Source organism: Triticum urartu, chromosome 7A (genome assembly GCF_056163025.1).
Source record: "Triticum urartu cultivar PI428250 chromosome 7A, HENAU_Tu73, whole genome shotgun sequence".
Lineage (NCBI taxonomy): Eukaryota > Viridiplantae > Streptophyta > Magnoliopsida > Poales > Poaceae > Triticum > Triticum urartu.
The window spans coordinates 285,385,229-285,408,989 of record NC_141879.1 but is presented as its reverse complement, the minus strand read 5'-3'; positions in this window follow the sequence as shown (position 1 = coordinate 285,408,989).

Sequence of the window (23,761 nt, the reverse complement as noted above, 5' to 3'; positions counted from 1 at the left end):
TCATTTGCATGCCTCATGAGGTTGTTGGATCCGTACCTTTCTTAGGTATATCTGCTTGATCATTGTCATATCTTGTATGAGTGACTAATTTGACTGGGGATACATGCTCACCATATGTATAAGAATCATATGCAACTGAATACCTGATTCTTACAGCAGGCATATGTTTTGACTGAATTGTACCTCTGACAAATTTATTGCAAATCTGATCCTTGAACTGCACTGTCATATACTGCCATCTCACCGCATAATCTCTGAGGATGATGCAATAGTGTGGTACTGACGCGGACTGAGTGGCTTATGAGAGAAGCCATCCGAGTAGCTTACTGAGGAAGTCTCGTTAACTTCTGCTCAAAGCTTTTGTCTGGGTAACATGTAGAAAAAGTCTCGATACCTTACACAGGAAGCTTGGCATGGGTATTGTGCTGGGGAAGCCTGGGTTGCGTACTAGAGAAGTTTCTCCTTGGGCTGCTTGTTGAGGAAGATCCAGTTCCTTATGTCAGAAGCTTTCAGTGGGGTATCTTGCTGTGGAGGGCTGGGTATCTTGGACCGGATTCTGGTCATATATCGCACTGAGGGAAAATTTGAAAAGCCTCGCATCATAAGCTTCTTCCGATAGCGGGTGGAGGAAGACTAAGTTTCTTATGTCCAACACTTCATACTATGATATGCAGACTGAAAGCCATACTCACACCCATAATATTCTATGGCTAATTACTTGCATGAGAAAATTTGTTTGACTGTCTTCCTTGATCATAGCACATTCTGACTTTCTTTCAGAGTATAACATATTTCAAGCATCATTTATTGTCGAGACATACCTTGTATATGAGCCATACCTTTGAATAAAAATATACCGTTGATCTTCACTACAAAAAAAGACACATCCGTGACATTTTGGGCCGAACGAATTTTTTCTGTCATGCTTATGACACTTCTATGATGATAATTGTGACAAAACCCGGTATCATCATAGATGTGGTGGGATCCTACTTCTATGACAAAAAATCATGATAGAAAATGGGCTTTTCGTCCTGGGTGGGCTGGAGACGTAGCTGCATGACATTCTTTGGGCCGTCCATGACGGAAAAAATCGTGGTAGAAGCGAGGGCGAGGAAAATATCGGGGAGTTCCCAGTTACGGTAGGTGGTCGGGGGCCGAGCAATGCGCATTTCTCTCGTACATGTACGCACATGTGTGTGAGGCCTTGCGCTCTAACTGAACCCGAGCGAGGTGTTGGGCTCTAAATGAACCCAAGCGATTGCACTAGCTACGTTACTGAACCCGAGCGATCGATCCCTTGTTGTTAACTGAACCCGGGTGATTCCTTCGCTACTGCTGCTAACTGAAGCTGATCAAACCCTGCTGCCTCCTTCCCTTGATGAACAGTGAGCGTTGTTGGGGGGGGGGTTGGATGAATAGTTCCCGATGGGGGGTTGGATGAACAGGACCCCGTGGTAGTAGAGGCCGTTGCCGCTGGATGAACATGACCCCCATCGAGCCGGTTGGGGGTGGATGAATAGGACCCCGTGGAGGGCTCGATGAACATGACCCCATGGAGGGCTGGTTGAACAGTAGCCGGTGGAGGGCTGGATGAACAGTAGCCCGTGGAGGGGTTGTTGAATAGGACCCCGTGGAGAGGGCTGGTTGAACAGTACCGGTGGAGGAGCAGTGGAGGCTGGATGAACAGGAGCCCGTGGATGAACAGTCGTAGGTGGAGGCTGGAGGAGGTCGATGGTGGATGAACAGTAGCCCGTGGAGGCTGGAGGAGGTCGACGGTGGAGATGAAAAGTATCCCGTGGAGTCCCGTTTTGCGGTACGCCACACCCCCCGATGAATAGGACCCCCGTTTTGACCGTAACGCTCCAACACAACCTCCCACCTACGACTTCTCTTGGACCTCCATTTTTGCGGTACGCCACACCCCTCCTGATCAACAGGACCCTGTTTCAACCGTAGGAGGTCCAAGAGAAGTCTGTTTCCTTCATTTTGCGATACACCAGACCCCTCCCGATGAACAGGATCCCGTTTCGGCCGTGGCCGGTCGAAAACAAGGCCGTTTCCTCCGTTCCACGGTACGCCAGGCCTCGTTTCGATCGGCTGTTCCATCGAAGATAGTTGGCTCCTGATGAACACGGCGTATTCTGTAGCCTCCCGATGAACACGACACATTCCGTTGCCTCCCCATGAACACGACAATGACTTGGTTTCTCCGTTCTGACACAGCCATGTACACGAGCCCTGGCCGTACGTATGCGCGAGTAGGCGTTCGAAACCCCGCCCGTATGTACGTACGTGGCCATGTTTTATTTCTTGCACCCTGGTTGTACGTACGTGTACATGCTACATGTGCGCCTCTACTATGACACGTGCGCACCTATACTACGACACATGCCCTTCCTTACATGGCCACACTTCATCGCTGCAGCCTACAGATAGACTGATCAACCATTATGTATGTACACGTTCGTGACCAGAATGACAATGCTACGTACGCTTCGACCAGGTGGGTCCCAGCAGTCAAGGCGAAATGTTTTTTTGCGAAATATGGTGGCCCGTCCGGTGGGTCCCTGCTGTCAGGTGGAGGAACCATTATTTTCCGCGTAATAAGGAGACACTTCCTTGCTGTGGTCGTGGACCCAGCTGTCAGCCTCTCCACGTACAGTACTCTTCTGATGGAAGTAGTTCCTTGACCACGTTGACCACGCTGCGCCAAGAGCACCAGGGCGGTGGACGACGGCGAGGCCTAGGAAGGGGACAACGCAGAGCCGGGGAAGACGCGACAGTGGATGCCAACGCGGAGAGGAGTACGAGGGTTCACTGGTTCGGCTACGGTGTGAGGCTGCCGTCGCCGCAGGGCCTAGCCAGCGGTGGGAATAGTAGGGGCGGTGAGGCCTCTGCGGCAGCACAACCGGCCACAGGAGGTAGGAGCATGCGGCATGACCGGCGCTGCTTTGGGCGGCTGGAGCAAGAAGACTAGAGGTTGAAGAAGCACTACGATCGTTGGATGGACATTGTACGGTCACTGGAGCTAGAATCATTCATATTGACTAAGTTGACAAAGCCCTCCGTCCCCGGCAACTTAGTAGGCCCACAAGTCAGCCTCCCACTATGCTGGGTCCCAGCTAGCAGGGGGAGTATTCATTTTTTTGTGCGTAATAAGGAGGCACTTCCTTGCGTGCGAAGATATAACTGGTGGGTCTGACTTGTCAGTGGGGGGAATTTTTTTTCACGAAATACAGAGGCCCTTCGGGTGGGTCCCAGATGTTAGGTGCAACAATCATTATTTTTGCGCATAATAAGGAGGCATTTCCTTGTGTGCGGCCGTGGACCCATCTGTCAGCCTCTCCACGTATAGTCCACGTCTGATGGATGTCGTTCGTTGACCACGTTGACCATAGCACGCCGATAGCACCAGGGCGGTGGACGAGGCTAGGCCTAAGAAGGGAACGACATGGAGCCAGGGAAGACTCGGCAGTGGTTGCCCACGTGATGGGGACTACGAGGGTTTACTGGTCCGGCTGCCGTCGCCGGAAAATAAGAGGAGGTGTGGGTGAGTAGAGGAATGGCCTGGCCAGCAATGGAGTAGGGTGGGGCAGTGCGGCCTGTGCGGAAACACAGCTGGCCAAGGGAGGCGGGAGCAGGTAGTCCCACCGGCGCTAGTTTCGGCGGCTGGAGCAAGAAGATCAGATATTGAAGAAGCAGCACGGTCGTTGGATTAACATCCAACGGTCACTGCTGCTAGAATTGTTTGTGGATTAAGTTGACAAAGGCTTTCGTACATGTCAACCTAGTAGACCCACAAGTCAGCCTCCAAATCTGTCCCAAACAGCATACAACCCGAAATTTTCTAGCCAGATTCAAATTAATTTAAAAACTAAACATACCTTAATTTAAATCCAATGAAATTTTACCCGCACAAAAACAATGAAATTTATAATATCAAAATCCGAAAGAAAAAAGTATTTTGGAACTAATTGCTTGTTTGTTGTATTTTTTAATTTTACAACCCATTTATTATTACTTATAGCCCATTTCTTATTACTTATAGCCCATTTTTCTAGGAAAAATGCATCCCTCCTCGTCTTGAAATATTTTCGGTCCAGCATGGCGTAGAAAAGCAAGTAGGCCTACGTTGGTTATTCTGCAAAAAAATAGGTGGGCTAGCCATTTTCAGAAAGGAAAAAAACAAACTATGCTAAACATATGAAATAAAAGCCTGGGCTAGACGAGCCACACCTATCGAACAACCCAGTTGTTACCCTTCTCCGTCCCGAAAAAACAAAATTACTGCACGTGCTTCTGGGTCCCTACTGTCATTCTCACCATGAACAGTCATCTCCTTATTCCTCTCGGTTGTTGACCATGTTGACAACACCGGAGGGTGGCGCTGTAGCGAGTGAACCAAGGCGGAGGACGATGGTGAGGCCTCAGACGGGAACGAATAGGAGTCAGGGAAGATGCACAGAGTTTTAGGGTGCGATGTGGCCACGATGCGTGCACGGTAGCACAACCAGCCGTGGGAGGCGGGAGCAGGCGGTCCCTCCGGTGCTGGTTTGGCTTTGGTGGCTGGAGGAAGAAGAGACTGAAGAAACACGATATACGTTGAATGTCAATCCAACAGTCAAGGTTGGCACAATCGTTCGTTGACTAAGCCAACACCAAGTAGCATACTTTTTTATATATAGGAAGAAAAGAAAAACTAGGCTCATTCGCCTGATAACATTCTTGAAACTGCGACCGTTAGATCTTGCGTCGCAACTAAAACTGTGAGGAAAATGCGTTCGTCTACCGTTCTCCTCCCAGGGAACGTTCGCCACATAAGTGACTAGCACCCTTGGTTTTCAACCGAGAGGTCTTGGGTTCGAGTCCCAGGAACTCTCAATTTTGTCCTCCTTCCTTCCTCGCAAAAAATAAAGAAAATCAAACTCTTGAGAAGGCATACAGAACAAGCTAGTGTATGCTACCTCTTGAGCTCTGCGTTGGTTTTCCCTTGAATTGGAAAGGGTGATGCAATAAAGTAGTGTATGTATTTCCCTCAGTTTTTGAGAACCAAGGTATCAATCCAGTAGGAGACTACACGCAAGTCCCTCGTACCTACACAAACAAATAAGAACCTCGCAACCAACGCGATAAAGGGGTTGTCAATCCCTTCACGGTCACTTACAAGAGTGAGATATGATAGAGATAATAATAATAAGATAATTTTTTTTGGTATTTTTATGATATAGATTGAAAAGTAAAGATTGCAAAGTAAAATAGATTGGAAACTTATATAATAAAAGATAGACCCGGGAGCCATAGGTTCCACTAGTGGCTTATCTCAAGATAGCATAAGTATTACGGTGGGTGAACAAATTACTATCGAGCAATTGATAGAAAAGTGCATAATTATGAGAATATCTAGGCATGATCATGTATATAGGCATCACGTCCGTGAAAAGTAGACCGAAACGATTCTGCATCTACTACTATTACTCCACACATCGACCGCTATCCAGCATGCATCTAGAGTATTAAGTTCATAAGAACAGAGTAACACATTAGGCAAGATGACATGATGTAGAGGGATAAACTCAAGCAATATGATATAAACCCCATCTTTTTATCCTCGATGGCAACAATACAATACGTGCCTTGCTGCCCTTGCTGTCACTGGGAAAGGACACCGCAAGATTGAACCCAAAGCTAAGCACTTCTCCCATTGCAAGAAAGATCAATCTAGTAGGCCAAACCAAACTGATAATTCGAAGAGACTTGCAAAGATAACCAATCATACATAAAAGATTTCAGAGAAGAATCAAATATTGTTCATAGATAAACTTGATCATAAACCCACAATTCATCGGATCTTGACAAACACACCGCAAAAAGAGTTACATCAAATAGATCTCCAAGAAGATCGAGGAGAACATTGTATTGAGATCCAAAGAGAGAGAAGAAGCCATCTAGCTAATAACTATGGACCCGAAGGTCTGTGGTAAACTACTCACACATCATCGGAGAGGCTATGGTGTTGATGTAGAAGCCCTTCGTGATCGATTACCCCTCTAGCAGAGCTCCGGAAAAGGCCTCAAGTTGGGATCTCTTGGGTAGAGAAGGTTGCGGCGGTGGAAATAGGGTTTCGTGGTGCTCCCGGATGTTTTCGGGGTATATGGATATATATAGGAGGAAGAAGTTGGTCGGTGGAGCTGCGAGGGGCCCATGAGGGTGGGGGCGCGCCCAGGGGCAGGCGCACCTCCCGGCCTCGTGGCCACCTTGTTTCTTTCTTGGCATCTACTCCAAGTCCCCTGGATCACGTTTGTCCCAAAAATAACTCTCCCGAAGGTTTCATTCCGTTTGGATTCCGTTTGATATTCCTTTTTTGTGAAACACTGAAATAGGCAAAAAATAGCAATTTGCACTGGGCCTTGGGTTAGTATGTTAGTCCCAAAAATAATATAAAAGTGTATAATAAAGCCCATTAAACATCCAAAACAGATAATATAATAGCATGGAACAATAAAAAATTATAGATACGTTGGAGACGTATCAGTGTACCAGTAAAGAGACATTGTTGAGTTTTAGAAAAAAGAGAGACGTGCTCGTGTAGCTGGTTTGAATCCAAACCTGGACTATGACTATATATGGTGCCATGCTACTCTGCAAGTAATGAAACTGACATATCCAACATTCGTTTCTCCTCTTCTCTACTTACTCTGCCTAGCATCAGAAGCTCTGACCGCAGCAACCATGTCCGCTGGCTGCTCGTCCACCTACTCTTCAGCAGGAAACAACTAGATATGCGCCAAGTCACCACCCGTACCATCGCCTTTGGGTCTCATCACACCCCCGCCGGCACACGCATCGCAGCCGGTTGCTCATCGCAACCCGCTATCGTCGGTGTGGTGCCACTACTGCAAATCACGCAGAGTCATCTGTCGTGTCTCAACCACAATCCTCAATCTTGGCCGAGTCTTCTACAAATGCCCGTATCATGGGGTAATAATATGTTTAAGTGTTGTTCTGCTGCTTTCACTTGTTGATTTTTAATAGTTTGGTTGATGATCTTCCAATTTGATTCATGCATGAAAGGGAAGATTCGTGTGATTTGTATTTCATGGAAGTTGCTGATGTGGGGGAATGCAGCAGGTTGGGGTGTTGGACAAGTAACTGAAGGAACGACAGATGAGGAAGATGCAGAGTAGAAGGTTAAAGATGCAGTTCCACTGATCATGGCCAAGCAACAGCTGCTGAACGGCCTTGACAGCAATGAGGAGATGAAAGAGCTTGTGAAGATAATGGGAAAAATCGATATGCTCTGTAGGATGGTTGTCTCTTTATTTGTAGTGTATGTAGCACTCGTGATGTATTCAGTGGCTATGACATGAGCACTTTGCTGAAACTAGTAATGAATGAAACCTGTGTAGCAGGCTGGGCGTAGTGTTGTGAACATCTAATGATTTCTATTAACGGAAATCGGGGGGTATCCCCTTTTTCTCATAAATAAATAAATAGCAGAGGCCCTATCGGGTCAGCTTTGTTCCCATTCGAAGACGTCGAGCAAATTGCAGTCCAACAGCAAACTATGCCATCAAATTCAAGTTTCACAGCCAAGTATGAGTACAACTAAACAACAATGTCATCATGTTTTAGTTGTCATACAATCACCAAACACAAATCAATATACATGACAAGTGATGTTCTCACAGCAAAATACTAAACAACACGTTCATCAGGTTTCAGTTGTCATAGCAAACACAATTTCACATAGTAGATAAAAACATCTTCTGATAGCCAAATACGACAAAAACAATCTAATCATCATCCGCAATAGCAGCGTCAACATCTTCGCCATGTGTATCAGTCTGAATCATAATTCCCCAGAGTGTCATCTTCTTCTTCATCCTCAATGTCCTCGAACGTTGGCTTCTTCTTGATCCACTCTTCTATGTCCACAGCACGACAGGCAATCTTTTCGCCAGCGTCATTGACGTGATGGTTCTCAAAGATATTAGGAACATATGTGGAATCTTGTACATTAGGAGCAGTGTAAGCATCATATTGTTGTGCAACTTCATTAAACAAATTCCTCTGCTCAAACCTTTGCAATACTCTCCAGTCATCGTTACGTGCAAATGTGTCTTCCAAGAAAAATATTTGTGTTGCTTGATTTTCCAAAATAAAAGTCTCGTTGGTCTGGTACGCCGCCTTAACATTGACGGATTTGAAATAATCATCAGCTCTGGGTTTTGCGATCCTGGAGAACAGGTTATACCAACGACAGCACAACAAAACCACACACCGATGATCCTCGAAACTAGAGATATACTGCAACTGAACAGTATCTGTTATGTTAGCATACATTTCAGTTGTCTCTCTATCGTACATATCCGTGCTCATGATGGCAATGTTTTGTGTCTTTCTGCCTTTGTCGCGTGCAAGGGTGTTGTAGCGCACATCTCCAACAATGCAAGATTCATAATGTCTTACCCGAGTATCAGGACCCATTGCTAGTGCATAAAGGGCATCATCAACTGCCTGCCCATCCTCCCGCATCTTCTTAACCTATGGTTAGAAAATAGACAAGCTAATCATCTTATGTACTCAATATATTAAAAAAAACTGACAGTGCAATTCAAAGCTTACATGGCTCTTGAACCATTTCGCAAATCCTGCCATAACCAGTTTGTTAATGTTTCTTGGATTTTGCGGCAGTAACTCCTTTTTGTAGATGCTGCACAACATAGTGATCGCGTCAAATATCTAAATATGTAAGAATGTGCTGCAAGTTTAGTAGATTACGATGTATAAACTGCAGTACTTAGCACTTACTTGATATAAGGTAGTATCCCAGGACAGTTATTCGACACATAACAAACCATTTTGTCCAAATCTTTAGGTTTGTCCTCTTGTCGACTCTTCCCTGTAACTCGAACAGAATAATTGGAAACAAAGAGCCCGGGATTATCTTCACCCACCTCTTTGCTAAGATGATCAGCTGTTTCAATGTATTTTGAGCAGAATGTCAACGCTTCTGTAGCAATGTAGGCCTCTGCAATGAAACCCTCAGGTCTAGCTCTGTTCCTAACATAGCCCTTGAAAGTGCCTAACCACCTTTCAATAGGGTACATCCAGCCATACGATGTTGGACCTCTAAGTAGTGCCGATGAACAACCAAATGCACCATCACATCAAAGAAAGCTAGCGGATATATCTTCTCAAGGTCACACAGGATAGTTGGTATCTTGTCTCTAAGACGCTCCAAAGCATCTATCCTGATATTTCTAGTGTAGAGTTCCCTGAAGAAGTGTCCCAACTCTGTAACTGCTCTGTATAAGTCAGGGCGGCCCAATCCTCTAAGGATAACAGGTAAAACCCTTTGAAGTAGGACGTGGCAGTCATGAGTTTTCAACCCTTGTACCTTTTTTCCATCTGCACTAACTCTCCTTTCAGGGTTGGAAGCAAATCCATGTGGGAATCTCACACGTGACATGACCTCCCAGAATTCTATTCTTTTTACCTTGTCCAAGACGTACACAACTGGTGCCATATCCCGTGGTTTACCTTCATCTTCCACCTGCAAATCCTTTCTGATACCCAGGTTGATAACCCACAAGTTTCGAGGGTAGAGTATTCAACCCAAATTTATAGATTTGACACAAGGGGAGCCAAAGAATATTTGAAGGTATTAGCATCTAAGTTCTCAATTCAACCACACCGGGAGATTAATTATCTGCCGCAAAGTGATCATTAGCAAAGTAGTTTGATAGTTTTGATAGTAGTGACAATAGTAATAGTAACAGTAACAGTGATAGCAATAATTTTGTAGCAAGCGTAACAGTGAAGATAGTAGTAGTAACTTAGCAGAAACAATATAAGATAAATTCGTAGGCATTGGATCGGTGACTTGTTGGATGATATTCATCATGTGACAGTTATAACCTAGGGCTATTAGGTACTAGCTCCAGTTCATCGATATAATGTAGGCATGTATTCCTTAAATAGTCATACATGCTTTATTAAAAGAACTTGCATGACATCTTTTGTCCTCCCCTCCTGTGGCAGCGGGGTCCGTCCATATTGGAAACTAAGGGATATTAAGGCCTTCTTTTAATAGAGAACCAGAACAAAGCATTAACACATAGTGAACACAGGAACTCCTCAAACTACGGTAATCACCAGAAGAAGTCCCGGTTATTGTCACTCCGGGGTTACTGGATCATAACACGTAGTAGGTGACTATAACTTGCAAGGTCAGATCTAGAACATGGTTATGATGGTGATAACATAAACGGTTCAGATCTGAAATCATGGCACCCGAGCCCAAAGTGACAAGCATTGAGCATGGCAAAGTCATTGCAACATCAATCTAAGAACATAGTGGATACTAGGGATCAAGCCCTAACAAAACCAACTCGAGTACATGATGAATCTCATCCAACTTCTCACCGACCAGCGAGCCTACGAAGGAATTACTCACTCCCGGTGGGGAGCATCATGGAATTGGCGATGGAGAAGGGTTGGTGATGACGAAGAACGAAGATCCCCCTCTCCGGAGCCCCAAACGGACTCCGGATCTGCCCTCCCGAGGAAGAACAGGGCTTGGCGGCAGCTCCGTCTCGTGGATCACGGTAATTCTTTCTCCTTGATTTTTTCTCCAAAAATAGGATTTTATGGTGTTGGAATTAGGGTCAGCGGGGCCACCAGGTGGGGACAACCCACCTGGGCGCGCCCTGGTGGGTTGTGCCCACCTAGGTGGCCCTCTCTGTCAGGTCTTGGCTCCAGAAATTCTTATTATTGATATAAAAAATCCTCGCAAAGTTTTGTTCCATTCCGAAAACTTTTATTTCTACACAAAAACAACACCATGGTAGTTCTGGTGAAAACAGTATCAGTCCGGGGTTAGTTTAATTCAAATCATGCAAATTAGAGTCCAAAACAAGAGGAAAAGCGTTAGGAAAAGTAGATATGTTGGAGACATATCAACTCCCCCAAGCTTAAACTTTTTCTTGTCCTCAAGCAATTCAGTTGATAAACTGAAATTGAAAAAGAGAAACTTTTACAAACTCTTTTGCTCTTGTTTGCATAAATAAGCTTAAACAACACCCAGGTTTTCAGCCAACATTATAACTAACCATGTCAACAATAACTCTTAAAGATTATAATGACTCATATCAATGACATAATCAGCTAGCGAGCCATAATAAGATGTCTCAAACAACAACACGTTGTCAAAACAACCATGATATAATATGACAATAGTAGTATCTCGCTAGCCCTTTCTGAGACCGCAAAACATAAATGCAGGGCACCTACAAAGTTCAGGCAATGACTAAACATTGTAATTCATGGTAGAAAAGATCCAGTCATGATGCGCCCAACATTAGCTACACACAATGCATAAATCATGACAATTGTGCTCTACTCATTTTCTGGTGCTTGTTTTTAGAATGTGATGACACACCATAAAAGTAAATAGATAGTCCCTTCACAAAGGGAAGCAGTGATTTGCAGAGGTGCCAGAGCTCAAATTTTAAAATAGAGATAAATGATATTTTGAGACATGCACCCTTCTCATTTACTTCACGACCATCAGTTATCAATATCTCCCATGCTAAACAAGCTAGTGGCGGTTCCCAAGTGATAAAAGTAAAGGTTTTGACTCCATTGGGAGTTTTTGTTTGATTGTTTGAGCTATTAACTCTTTTGTATTTTGCAGTTTGCGACTGGGCATCCCTATTACCGCCCTTTTCTCGTGCGGTGGCGAGTGAATAAACACTTGACCTGAGAATAACCCGCTTAGCATGGAAGATACCGACCACCTCCTGTTGTTCCATGAACGATCCAGGCGCACAAAACGGATATTTTTTTAGAAGTTTTTAGAGGTGGCACATGCAAATTTACTTAGGACGGCAGGGTAATACCGTATATAGGCAGGTATGGTGGACTCATTTGGAATAACTTTGGGTTCAAGGTTTTTGATGTACAAGCAGAATTCCCACTTAGTACAGGCGAAGGCTAGCAATTTAGATTGAGAAGCGACCATCTAGAGAGCAACAACGATCATAACCATGCATTATGCATAAGTAACATTGGACACTAGCATGAGTAGGATATGAACACCATGAACATAAATATTATAGAGGCTATGTTGGTTTTGATTCAACTACATGCATGAACATGTACCAAGTCAAGCCACTTGAACATTCAGAGGAGGATACCATATCATCATACTACATTAGAATCATTTTAACGCTATGTTGATATCCAAGATAAATCATTATCAACTCCCAACTACTTATGCATGGCATGAGAAACTATAATCTCTAATTGTCATTGCAAACATGTTTAATCATAACGGGCTGAATCATGGATGCTAGGTTAAATATATTTACACAGACAGGACAAGTCGAGTTCATACCAGTTTCTCTCTTGCACGGTTAATTCATCGAATTTCGTCATTATTACCTTTCACTTGCACAACCAAATGATATGAAAATAATAATAGTGAAGAGTGTCGTGGACTAAGCTGGAATCTGCAAACATTTTATTCAACAGGAGAAGACAAGGTAAAATGTGCTCTTTATTAGTTCAACAATTATTCAAATGAGAGCCACTCAACATTTTCATCATTGTCTTCTCCTCGGTACAACTCGAATAAAAAGAAAAGAAATTCAGAGAAACACACTGAAATATTTTGGAGTTTTTGGTTTTCTTTAGCAAGCAAATAAGGGAAAAGCAAAAACGAGAAAAACTATTTACATGGGAAAGTTCCCAACAAGCAAAAGAAGAACAAGGAAATCTTTTTGGGTTTTCTATTTTTAATACTACAGCTGAGCATGCATAGAAACTAAACTAGCTACAACTGATCTTTTTGTTTTTTCTAAAGTTTTTTGAAACACACAAGAAGAAAGTAAGAAAATAAATCTAAGCATGGATGATACAATGAAAAAGTGTGAACATCGACAAATGGAATGAGTGAACACGAATGTAAAGTCGGTGGAAACACGTACTCCCCCAAGCTTAGGCTTTTGGCCTAACTTGGTAGTCGATCAGTAGCCTGGAGGGTAGTAGGGTTGCTGAGGAGCGGGCATCCACTCGTCCCACTGTGGAGGCTCCTCCTGTGCTGCCTCCTCAGCAGCCTGAGCGTTCTGGTAGGCGATGATGTCCGCGGGCATGATCCTATATCCACCCCTGGCAGCAGAATCAAACAAAGCAGGTGCATGCAGTGGAATAATATCACAAGTTTTAACGCTAAAAACCAGGTTATAAGGAAGGGGAATGTCAGGATAATCTCGTGCAAGAAAATGATGGTGTTCCATGGTTGTCCTCTCTAGGGAGACCTTGGTAAGAGGGTAATCATGAGGGCCTATCTCAACCTCGAAGTGAGCCACCAAACGAGTAGCAAAAATCCCACCATGTATTTCACCCTGGCATTTATTAAGATGGAGGCCACGAGCCACAATAGCTCCCAAGCTATGAGTGCTGTCGCCCTCTAGTGCTCGGTGTAAAACAACAAAGTCTAGTGCACTGAGCACACCTACTTTCTTTCTAGCAAGCAAGCACTTAGCAACAAATAAAGCAAAATAATGTACGGCAGGAAAATGTATGCTAGCAGCCGTGGTGGCTGACACCCCTCTCTCATCTCCCACTGTCAAAGTGCAATAAAAATCCTCAAGCCCAGCCGGCCTAGGCTCGTCTAAGCTCCCAACAGAGGGGATCAATCATATATCACAAAATTCAGTAACTGGTATCTGATGGTTTTCAGCATATAAATCAAAACTCACATCAGGAGGATTATTCCTAGGCAGGAAAGTAAAACAACAAAGATATTTGTGAGGATTTGGTGCTGGTCACACTCATCTGTGATGAAGTCGGTGAGGCCGCGTTTGCAACATATTGCATGAGAATTCCAGCCTCTTCTAGGAACAGGGTTGTCGGATCACGGGTTCCGGCAAACCCTTAATGTTCGAACACTGGGGTGCGCGCGAAGGCTTTCCTCCTATCGATCCACGCCCTAGCTCTCTAAGATCTCGCGGACGAACTCGACAAACTCACAACATAGAAAGACACAAGATTTATACTGGTTCGGGCCACCGTTGTGGTGTAATACCCTACTCCAGTCTGGTGGTGGTGGATTGCCTCTTGGGCTGATGATGAACAGTACAAGGGGAAGGACAGCCTCCTGATGTTGAGGTATTCTTGTGCTAGGTGAACTTGCGTGGGTGAGAAGCCTCTTTTTCCTCTTCCCCTTCTGGTGGTGGCTAGTTCTACTTATATAGGCCCTGGTCCTCTCCCCAAATATTGAGCGGGAAGGGAGCCAACAATGGCCAATTCGAAAGGAGACATCTAGTATAAGCTATCCTGACAAAAGGTGGTGTTCGCCTGCCAAAGGCTCTAATGGTGACGCCGTCTTGGGCTCCACGGTGACCTCTGCCTTGCCGTCCTTCTGGTCTTGGTCTCGTTGCACCAATATGGAAACCTTTACTTGATGCCTTGGTACTCCGCGCCTGCGCTTGCCCTCTTAGCACCAAAGAGGAAACAAGGACGCTGCATGCTCTCGCACCCGCCTGGCGCCAGCCTGGTCTCGATCGTCATGCCTCACGTCATGAGGACCTCGTGAGGTTTGCCGTACCTTGATCTCTCCGCCCCTCGTGAACCTTCCTAGCGAGGCCGCTCCCAAGGAGGTCTTGCATAGTCCGCCTCGCGAGGCTTGGCCCCTCGCGAGGGTCTTGAATGCCTTGTCGATGAAGATGGGCCCTACAGACCTGCCAGCCTAGCCACGCCGTGGGCCACAGGCAGGCAAGTCTGGGGACCCCCGTTCCCAGAACGCCGACAGTAGCCCCCGGGCCCAAGGCGCGCTTTAGCTTGGCTTTGAGGCGAAGCCAAAGGGTCAAGCACAGAGCGCCGCATGCCCCAAAAGCATGTAGCCTCGGTTGACGCGTGGCAGTTGATTGGACGTGGGTTCTCCGCTTCCCCTCGCTGCCTCGGCAACTGCCCGACTTGACAAAAAAGGCTGGCGCAGATAGTGCTTGCCTTCATTGCTTCTTCCTTGCCTTGCTCCAGATCCCCTTTCTCGCTCCTTGCTACTGAAACTTCCAGATCCGCCTCGACTTCGCTCCGCATCCGCGTCCAATGGCGCCGCGCAAGGTCAAGTCATGTTCGGCGCCGGCTTGGTTCAAGCTAGCCCTTGATGCGCCCAATGTTACGGAGAAGAACCTAGCCGCCACGCGCTTGCTGACGGCGGGGGCGAGTAACGAGAGGGGGAAGACGGAGCTCCGGCTTGCCTCCGACGAGCCAGAGCCTGAGGGAAGCACCTTCTTCCCTTTCTTCACGAGTAGCATTGTCGCCGGGTTGGTTCCCCCTTTTTCTTATTTCTTTTTCGAGGTCCTCGACCACTTTGGGCTGCAGGCGCCGCATCTCCATCCTGACTCCATTCTTCTCTTGTCTATCTTCACCTACTATTGCGAGGCGTATCTGGGCCTGATGCCGTCCGTGGCACTGCTGCGCCACTTCTTCTTCCTCCCCGTCACCGGTGGCCATATCTCCGGGTGCGCCAACTTCATCGCGGCTGGCCAGGCCAACTCGATCTCGAACACCGGGAAGAGGGTTGACAACATCAGGGCCAAATGGGTCATGATGAGTCCCAAGTGCGTCCATCCACGCTTGGAACTTCCGACGGAGGCGCCCCAGTCTGATAAGGGGTGGTCTCACGTAGAGCTCACCGATGAGCGGGCGTCGTCGGTGTTGGAGCAGATGAAGGTCGATTTGAAGCCGGGCAATGCGAAGGCAGCCCAGGTGATGGGGGTCATGCTCCTGAGGGAATTCTTGATGCTGCGTGTTGCTCCACTCCAGGCGCGCACGCGCCCTTTGTGGAAGTTTGGGGATGAAGAAGACAGGGTTAGTTTGAGCTCGGTGGCCCTGCCTGATGACGAGCTGGCTACGGTTCTGCGCCTCTTGGTTGGGGATAACCAAGAGTACCCGCCGGGTGCCTTTGTTCCTGTGTTCCATCGCAAGGACTGGGAGCAATTCGTTGCCTCCAGGCTGACCTTTGACGCGCGCAGGCTGATGCTGCTGGCGCTCACTGGGGCCTCCGCAACGCCGAAGCCGGTGGAGGTGTCTTTTGACGAGTCCCGCAGGGAGGAAGAGGAGGAGGAGGACTCGGAGGAGATCCCCAAGGGAATGGGGGAGAACTCCCCCTTGAGCAAGGCTGACATTCTCCGCGCCCTTCCAGACGATGCCGAGGTCGTCGCCCGCCGGGAGGTGAGGGAGCTGCCCCTTATCCCGACAAGGGGTAGATCATCGCTGGTCTCTCGGGATGCTGCCTCCAACGTGGTTCCGCTTGGGGCCGGCTCCGGCCCTTCTGCTGCGCCATCTTCTGCTCCCAGAGCTCGTGTGCCCATTCCTCAGGCCCCAACGCTTTTGGGTTTCAGGCTCACCAAGCGGAAGGTGGACTATGTCGCAGTGGATTATTAGTGCTTCGAGCCTCGTCTTGTTCCTGCTTGTACTTGCCATTTTCTGACATTCGCCCTTGGTTGATCAGGCCGGTGTCTTCAGCGAAGAAGAGGAAGGAGGGCGCCACGGCCGTGCCCCCTCCATGGAGAAGAGAGGCGATAGCACCCGCATCTCCCCAGCCTGGTCGCCGTTGCGAGGCCAAGAGGAGCAGCTGCAGGATGAACCAGCCCCCGTGGCCCCGCTGGTTCCGGAAATGCCGGCACCCGGCTCTGCTAATGAGGTCCCAAGGGCTTCGGAGCCCTCGATCTTCCAGGCTCTGGTAATGACATCACCTCCTCCTCCTGCTGCACCTTTGGTCCAAAATTCTTCTGCCTCCTCCACAGTCTTGGAGCGTGTCTTCTCGGGGATGTCCAAGCTGCGGGAAGACCTCCTGGGCGTGGACCCGCACCTGGTGGCCGGGCGCCTGGAGCTGGCTTCACTCTGACTCGGCCGTTCGAGTGTCGCTGAGTCAGGCCGCGGTGGCCTCTGAGAAAGAGATGCAGGCCGATCGCGAGGCGGCGCTGAAGGACGCTGAGGCCGCCCACGACCGCTGCCGAGAGCTGGAGGGCGAGCTGAAGAGGCTACGCGACGAGCGCGCAAAGGAAGCACACGACCGCGAAGCGAAGGAGGAGGAGATGAAGGCTCGGGAGGATGCCATCAAGGGCCACGACGCCGAGCTGGGGGAGCTGACATAGGTGCAGGCCATGGAGCGCAGCCGACTAGAGGAATTGGAGCACAAGGCGAAGACGAGGGAGGCCGATGTAATGACCCAAGACCATTGCGCCAGGTGTCTTCCAGTTATTCGCTGTTGTTGCCTTGTCATTTGTTTGCGTGTCATGCATTTCTTATCATGTCATCATCTGCATCGCATTTGCATACATGTTCGTCTCATGCATCCGAGCATTGTCCCCGGTGTCCGTTTTGCATTCTGGCACTCCTATGTCATCCGGCGCCCTCCTTTTGCCTCTTTTCATGTGTGGTTGTTAAACATTCTTGGTTTGGACCGATACTTGCCAAGCAGCCTTGGTTCACTACCGGTAGACCGCCTGTCAAGTTTCGTGCCATTTGGAGTCCGTTTGATACTCCAACGGTTAACCGAGGAACCGTGAATGCCTCATTTGTGTTGCAGCCCAACACCCCTTCTAACTGGCCCAAAACCCACCTAAACCCCCTCCATCATCTCGGTCGTTCAATCATGATCGTGTGGCTGAAAACCGCACCTCATTTGAACTCTCCTAGCTCCCTCTACCTATATATATGTCCTCTCCCCCGAAATTTTCGCAGATGAAACCCTAGTCTTCTCCCCCTCGCGTCGCCGGACACTTCCCCACCACCGACGGACATATCCGCCGCCTCCCGCGGCCACTCAGAAGCCGCCACGTGTCCCGCCGGACTCCTCCAGCCGCCGCGGCTCGCGAGGCCCATGGCCGGCCCGCCCGCGCCCGCATCAGGCCCGAGCCGTGCCCCGCGCGCCACCCATCTCCGCCGCTCGTGCTCGCCGGCGCCGAACCGCTCGCCTCGCTCGCGCCACCCGGCTCGCTCGCCGCCGGGAACCGCTTCGCCGTGCCCCGCCGCCTCGCCCACCAACCGTGCCGCGCCGGCCGGTGCCTCCACCTCGCAGCCCTTCGATGCCAGCAACCGCTCCGGCTAGCGAGCGCGCATCCGCCGCCCCTGCCATGGCCTCCCTCCTCGCCTCCGACGCCGAATCCGGGAACCCTGTCCCCGGATCTCCCTGTTCCGGCTGACCCCGGTCATCTCCTTCCTCTTCGGTGCCAGTTCCGGCCAAGACCCGGCGAACCTCGAAGTCCGCGCCGCCCCAGATCCGTATCTGAGAAACCCTAGAGGTTGACCCGATTTTTCCTAAGTCTTTTCCTGCACATATTTTCTAGCACATTTCATCATGTCGTATCTCATCATCCGTAGCTCCATTTTGGGCGTGTAGCATATCAAATTGTTCGTCTCGATGTCCTCTTCATTTCATTCCATTGCACCATGTTCATCTGAGTTCATCTTGATGCCCTAAATGCTGTTGCAAGAGTGCTATGTAATGTTAGTGTCTGATTTTTATTAGATTATGGACATTTGTCATTTTTGCCATGATTAATGTGTGCTGCATATGAGTATGAGCTCTACATGTGTTTTGTTATATGCCATGCCATCTTTACAGGGGTGTCTGCCATGTATTTTTGTGATCAATGTGGTGACTAGCACAAGCATGCAAAGTAGCTCTCGTAATGTTGCTGATTTCAGGGACTTCGAATTCTTCCAAGTCATTTCCCTGATGTTATTTTTATGCCATGTATTCTTGTTGCTACAGAGTGATCCATGCCTCTTTTGAGCATGTTTAGTAAGGATAATTTTGAGATATTGTTATGCTCTATCCATCCATGTATTTGTTTGCAATTATGGAGTGCCATAGCATGACTCAATCTTGCTCTACTTTTGCTATAAAATGTTACTGGCAGATTGTTTACGTGTTAATCAATTTTGCCGAGGTTGTTGTAGTTGATCCATGCATGCTATGAGGTTGTTCTTGCCATGTTTAGCTTATTGATCATGTCTTCTTGCTGGGTGTATGCTTAGTTTGTCATGCAATGCCTTGTGGTGAGTGCATCGAGCTCGCAAGCATGCCTACATAACTCTGTTTTTGCCATGTTCCCGTTTTCTGCCAAGTCTGAATCTGTTAACGATACTTGCTATGTTTACATGGGTGCCATTGTATTTTCTGATCCCTTTTGGCTTATGGTCAGTAAGAGACTTTTGTTATATGCTTTGAGTAGCTTCATGCCATGCCTTGCTTTGCCATGATATGTTCCTGTAGCATGTTGTTATCTTGCTCTAAACATTGCTTCCTGATGTTAATTCCTGGCATGTTGTTATTTTCACTAAGTGTGAGATCCTGATATCTTTTGCACTTTTGCCATGCTTGTTTGAACCTGCTATTGTGTGATTTAGCCATAGCTCAGTGTTCACCTTTTGTCAAGCATCTTGTGTAGATCATTTCCATGTGCTTTGTCTCTATGTTGGAGTGCAGTAGCTTAGTTTCTTGTTGCATTCTAGATGACATCGTGATGTTAATCGCAGGATCGTGCCATTATTGATTTGCTTGCCATTTCCAAACCGTGCATCCGATTCCGGTGATCTTTATATCGATTTCGGCCGAAATCAACCCATCTTTCCAGTGGCAATCTTGGTTTGCCAAGTTGAGGCCTGGTTCAATCTTTTCCTTCCGGAGTATGCATATGCATTGCATATTACATCCCGCATATCATGCCATGTTTTGCATCATGTCGCTTGCGCATTGCACCGTGGTTGATCGTGGTTCCCTTGTTTGTGTTCTTGCTTTGGGTAGAGCTAGGAGACGAGTTCGTGTTCGAGGTACCCATTGAGTACGCTTACGAGGATCAAGCTTTCGTCTTCTCGGAGAACTTTGCAGGCAAGATGACCATACCCTCGAAATCACTTCTATCTTTGCTTGCTAGTTGCTCGCTCTATTGTTATGCCTATGCCACGATACCTACCACTTGCTATATCATGCCTCCCATATTGCATGTCAAACCTATAACCCACCTTGTCCTAGCAAACCGTTGTTTGGCTATGTTACCGCTTTGCTCAGCCCCTCTTATAGCGTTGCTAGTTGCAGGTGAAGATGGAGTTTGTTCCATGTTTGGAACATGGATATGTTGGGATATCACAATATCTCTTATTTAATTAATGCATCTATATACTTGGTAAAGGGTGGAAGGCTCGGCCTTATGCCTGGTGTTTTGTTCCACTCTTGCCGCCCTAGTTTCCATCATACCGGTGTTATGTTCCTTGATTTTGCATTCCTTACACGGTCGGGTTATAATGGAAACCCCTTGATAGTTTGCCTTGAATAAAACTCCTCCAGCAAGGCCCAACCTTGGTTTTACATTTCCCCTAACAACCTAGCCTTTTTCCCTTGGGTTTCTGGAGCCCGAGGGTCATCTTTATTTTAACCCCCCGGGCCAGTGCTCCTCTGAGTGTTGGTCCAAACTAGAGTCCTTTGCAGTGCCCCCTCGGGGAAACTCGAGGTTTGGTTTTAGCTGTACGGAGCGCCCATCCGGTGTGCCCTGAGAACGAGATATGTGCAGCTCCTATCGGGATTTGTCAGCACATTCGGTCGGCTTTGCGGGTCTTGTTTTACAATTGTTGAAATGTCTTGTAACCGGGATTCCGAGCCTGATCGGGTCTTCCTGGGAGAAGGAATATCCTTCGTTGACCGTGAGAGCTTGTGATGGGCTAAGTTGGGACACCCCTGCAGGGTTTTGAACTTTTGAAAGTCGTGCCCGCGGTTATGGGTAGATGGGAATTTGTTAATGTCCGGTTGTAGAAAACTTGACACTTAATTTAATTAAAATGCATCAACCGCGTGTGTAGCCGTGATGGTCTCTTCTCGGCGGAGTCCGGGAGGTGAACACGGTGTTGGAGTTAAGCTTGAACGTAAGTAGTTTCAGGATCACTTCTTGATCACTTCTAGTTCACGACCGTGCTTTGCTTCTCTTCTCGCTCTCATTTGCGTAAGTTAGCCACCATATATGCTAGTGCTTGCTGCAGCTCCACCTCATACCTTTTCCCTACCCATAAGCTTAAATAGTCTTGATCGCGAGGGTGTGAGATTGCTGAGTCCCCGTGACTCACAGATTACTTCCAAAACCAGTTGCAGGTGCCGATGATACCGTGCAGGTGAAGCAACCAAGCTCAAGGAGGAGCTCGATGAAGATCTCGTTCATTGTGTTGTTTCGTTTTAGTTGATCAGTAGTGGAGCCCAATCAGGGCGATCGGGGATCTAGCATTAGGGGTGGTCTTCTTTTATTTTGGTTCCATAGTCGGACCTTGATTGTATCTGGATGATGTAATGCTATATTTATGTATTGTGTGAAGTGGCGATTGTAAGCCAACTCTGTATCTCTACCTTATTCAGTACATGGGATGTGTAAAGATTACCCCTCTTGCGACATTGCCTACAATGCGGTTATGCCTCTAAGTCATGCTCCGACACGTGGGAGATATAGTCGCATTCTGGGTGTTACAGCTGAGCTCGACGCCAAGGCAAAGGACCTGGTTGAAGACCGCGAGGCCTTCCCGCTTCTTAGGAAGAGGTCCATCGTGGTGCTGAAGTCACTGTATGAGAAGGGCCTGAGAAGTCGCTGACCACCGACGAGGATGGCCCTGCGCAGCTGCTTCCCCACTTGGTGAAGGCGCTTGAGGAAGTCGTGTAGGGCATCGGTCCTATGGAAGAGGCAGAGGCTCGTGTCCTTGCTTCAGCTACGCTGACGCGTGTCTTCAGCCATCTGTACCTTCGCGACCCCAATGCCCGCCTAGACGAGCTGCTGGAGCCTGTAGCTGATGAACATTTATGCGGCTGCCGCCGCAGCCGTGAAAGGTCAGGTGGAGGCCCTACTGAACAAGTTCCGCGGCTTCGTCCTCGCTCCCTCGACCGGTGATGCCACCAATCCTGCATATGGCGATGTCCAGGGGTGACTTGCGGCCGCTTTCCTGTTTCATTCCTGCAATACGCATCAGGCCTCGTGGAGGCATTACAACTTTCATTTGATATTGTGAGGACAATATGTCTTGTAATATTTGCTTCGAGATTTTGTGACTTTTCTTCCTATTGGCTTTGCGTTTTGCGTCGGCAAAGCCCGGCCCCGCGCATACCTCAACCGCCATTGGGCCGACCAGAGACCAGGACGAACCAAGGAGTGAGGGGCTACGTGACCAGTTAGGCTCCTGAGTCGCGATGCTCAGGAGTCCCCCTTGACGTGCAAACAGCTAACATGGAGAGTTCACGAGGGTAGGTTAATGTTCTACGTCGACAGAGCACGGCCCCGCGCATACCTCAACCGCCGTTGGACCGACCGAAGACCAGGACGGACCAAGGAGTGAGGGGCTACGTGACCAGTTAGGCTCCTGAGTCGCGATGCTCAGGAGCCCCCCTTGACGCGCAAACAATCTATACCTTTGGCCCTCGCCGGGGCTCAGCTCGGGAGGGGCGTGCGACGACCAGGTCCGGGAGACCTGGCTGGGTGGCATACGCTTGGGCGTGACCCGAGCGCAGCCCCCGTGTCCAGCCCCCTCGCGCGGCTTTCCCGAGGGGAGGCGTTGCGGTGAGGCTGGACGTTGAGCTCTAGGGCTCCCTGAGGATGGTACGACCGTGAAGCCGCCCTCAGTTGCTTATCACCAGCACGGAGCATAGTGCTTCCGCTTGTGCACGGGCATAGCCGCTCCTCGGCAGTGTCGACGGCCAGCGTGGAGCATGGTGCTTCCACTTGTGCGTGGGAGGGGCGCTCCCTCTGCGGAGAGCCCCCGGGGCGTGTACAGCCCCGCCCTGACACGTGGCTTGCACGACAGTGCTAGACAAGGTGTATATGGGCACTCGTGAGCCAGCGCAGGACTCACGAGGCCCTACCTCAAGGCGGGTTGCGCCTGGTCTTGGTTCTTGTTTGCTGTGTTTGTCCTGCTAGTTGGTCAGACAACCTGCACCGAACGAATCTCCTGATGTTATCGCATGAGAAAGCCAAGCACCAACGACCCTAGGAGGTGACGTAAACAGGGCCGGCCCGCCAGACAGAGTTCAGCCGTTGGATTTATCGACGCTGCAGGGACGGACCCGAGCACAGACGCCGTGCTCAACTTACTCGCGCGAAGGGTCCTGAAGAAAGTCGGCCGCCGCGCGGTCCCCATGATGGGTTGCGATCGAGCAAGTAGTTATCATAGGTAGGTCGAACATGAGAGTAGCAGGCTTAAGTAAATGCATGGGGGATACATGCCACTGGGTCAGGCTTGAGCGGCTTGGGAATGATGCAGCCCGAGGGGCGCTCCCAACAAGGTAAGCTAAAGACATGGAAAGGGACACATGCCATAGGGACGGACCCACACGGCCTGGGAATGATGCAGCCCGAGGGGCGCTCCCAGCTAAATGAACTTGGGCAGATGTCACCTGGTTATGTCGACGAAGGAGAGTTGGGGCAGCTGAAGGTGCGGCGAAAGGGTTGCTCCTCACGAACCACCAGGGCCCTGAGCCTCAGGAGGCTCTGGGGCTTAGGTGGTTCCTTGAGGACCGTCTCCATCTCCATCAGGACGGTGTGGTGCCTGGCCTCCTGAGCCGCCAGGAGGCACCACAGGTCGCGCTGGTAGGCGGACAACACGCTCGGCAGGCCAAAGGGCATGCGAACATAGCTGTGCGGTGGGGATCTCGCAGCGTCCCACACGCGAAGGCCAGAAAAGCTCCTAAGAAGTGACCCTGTTGAACCCTGGGACA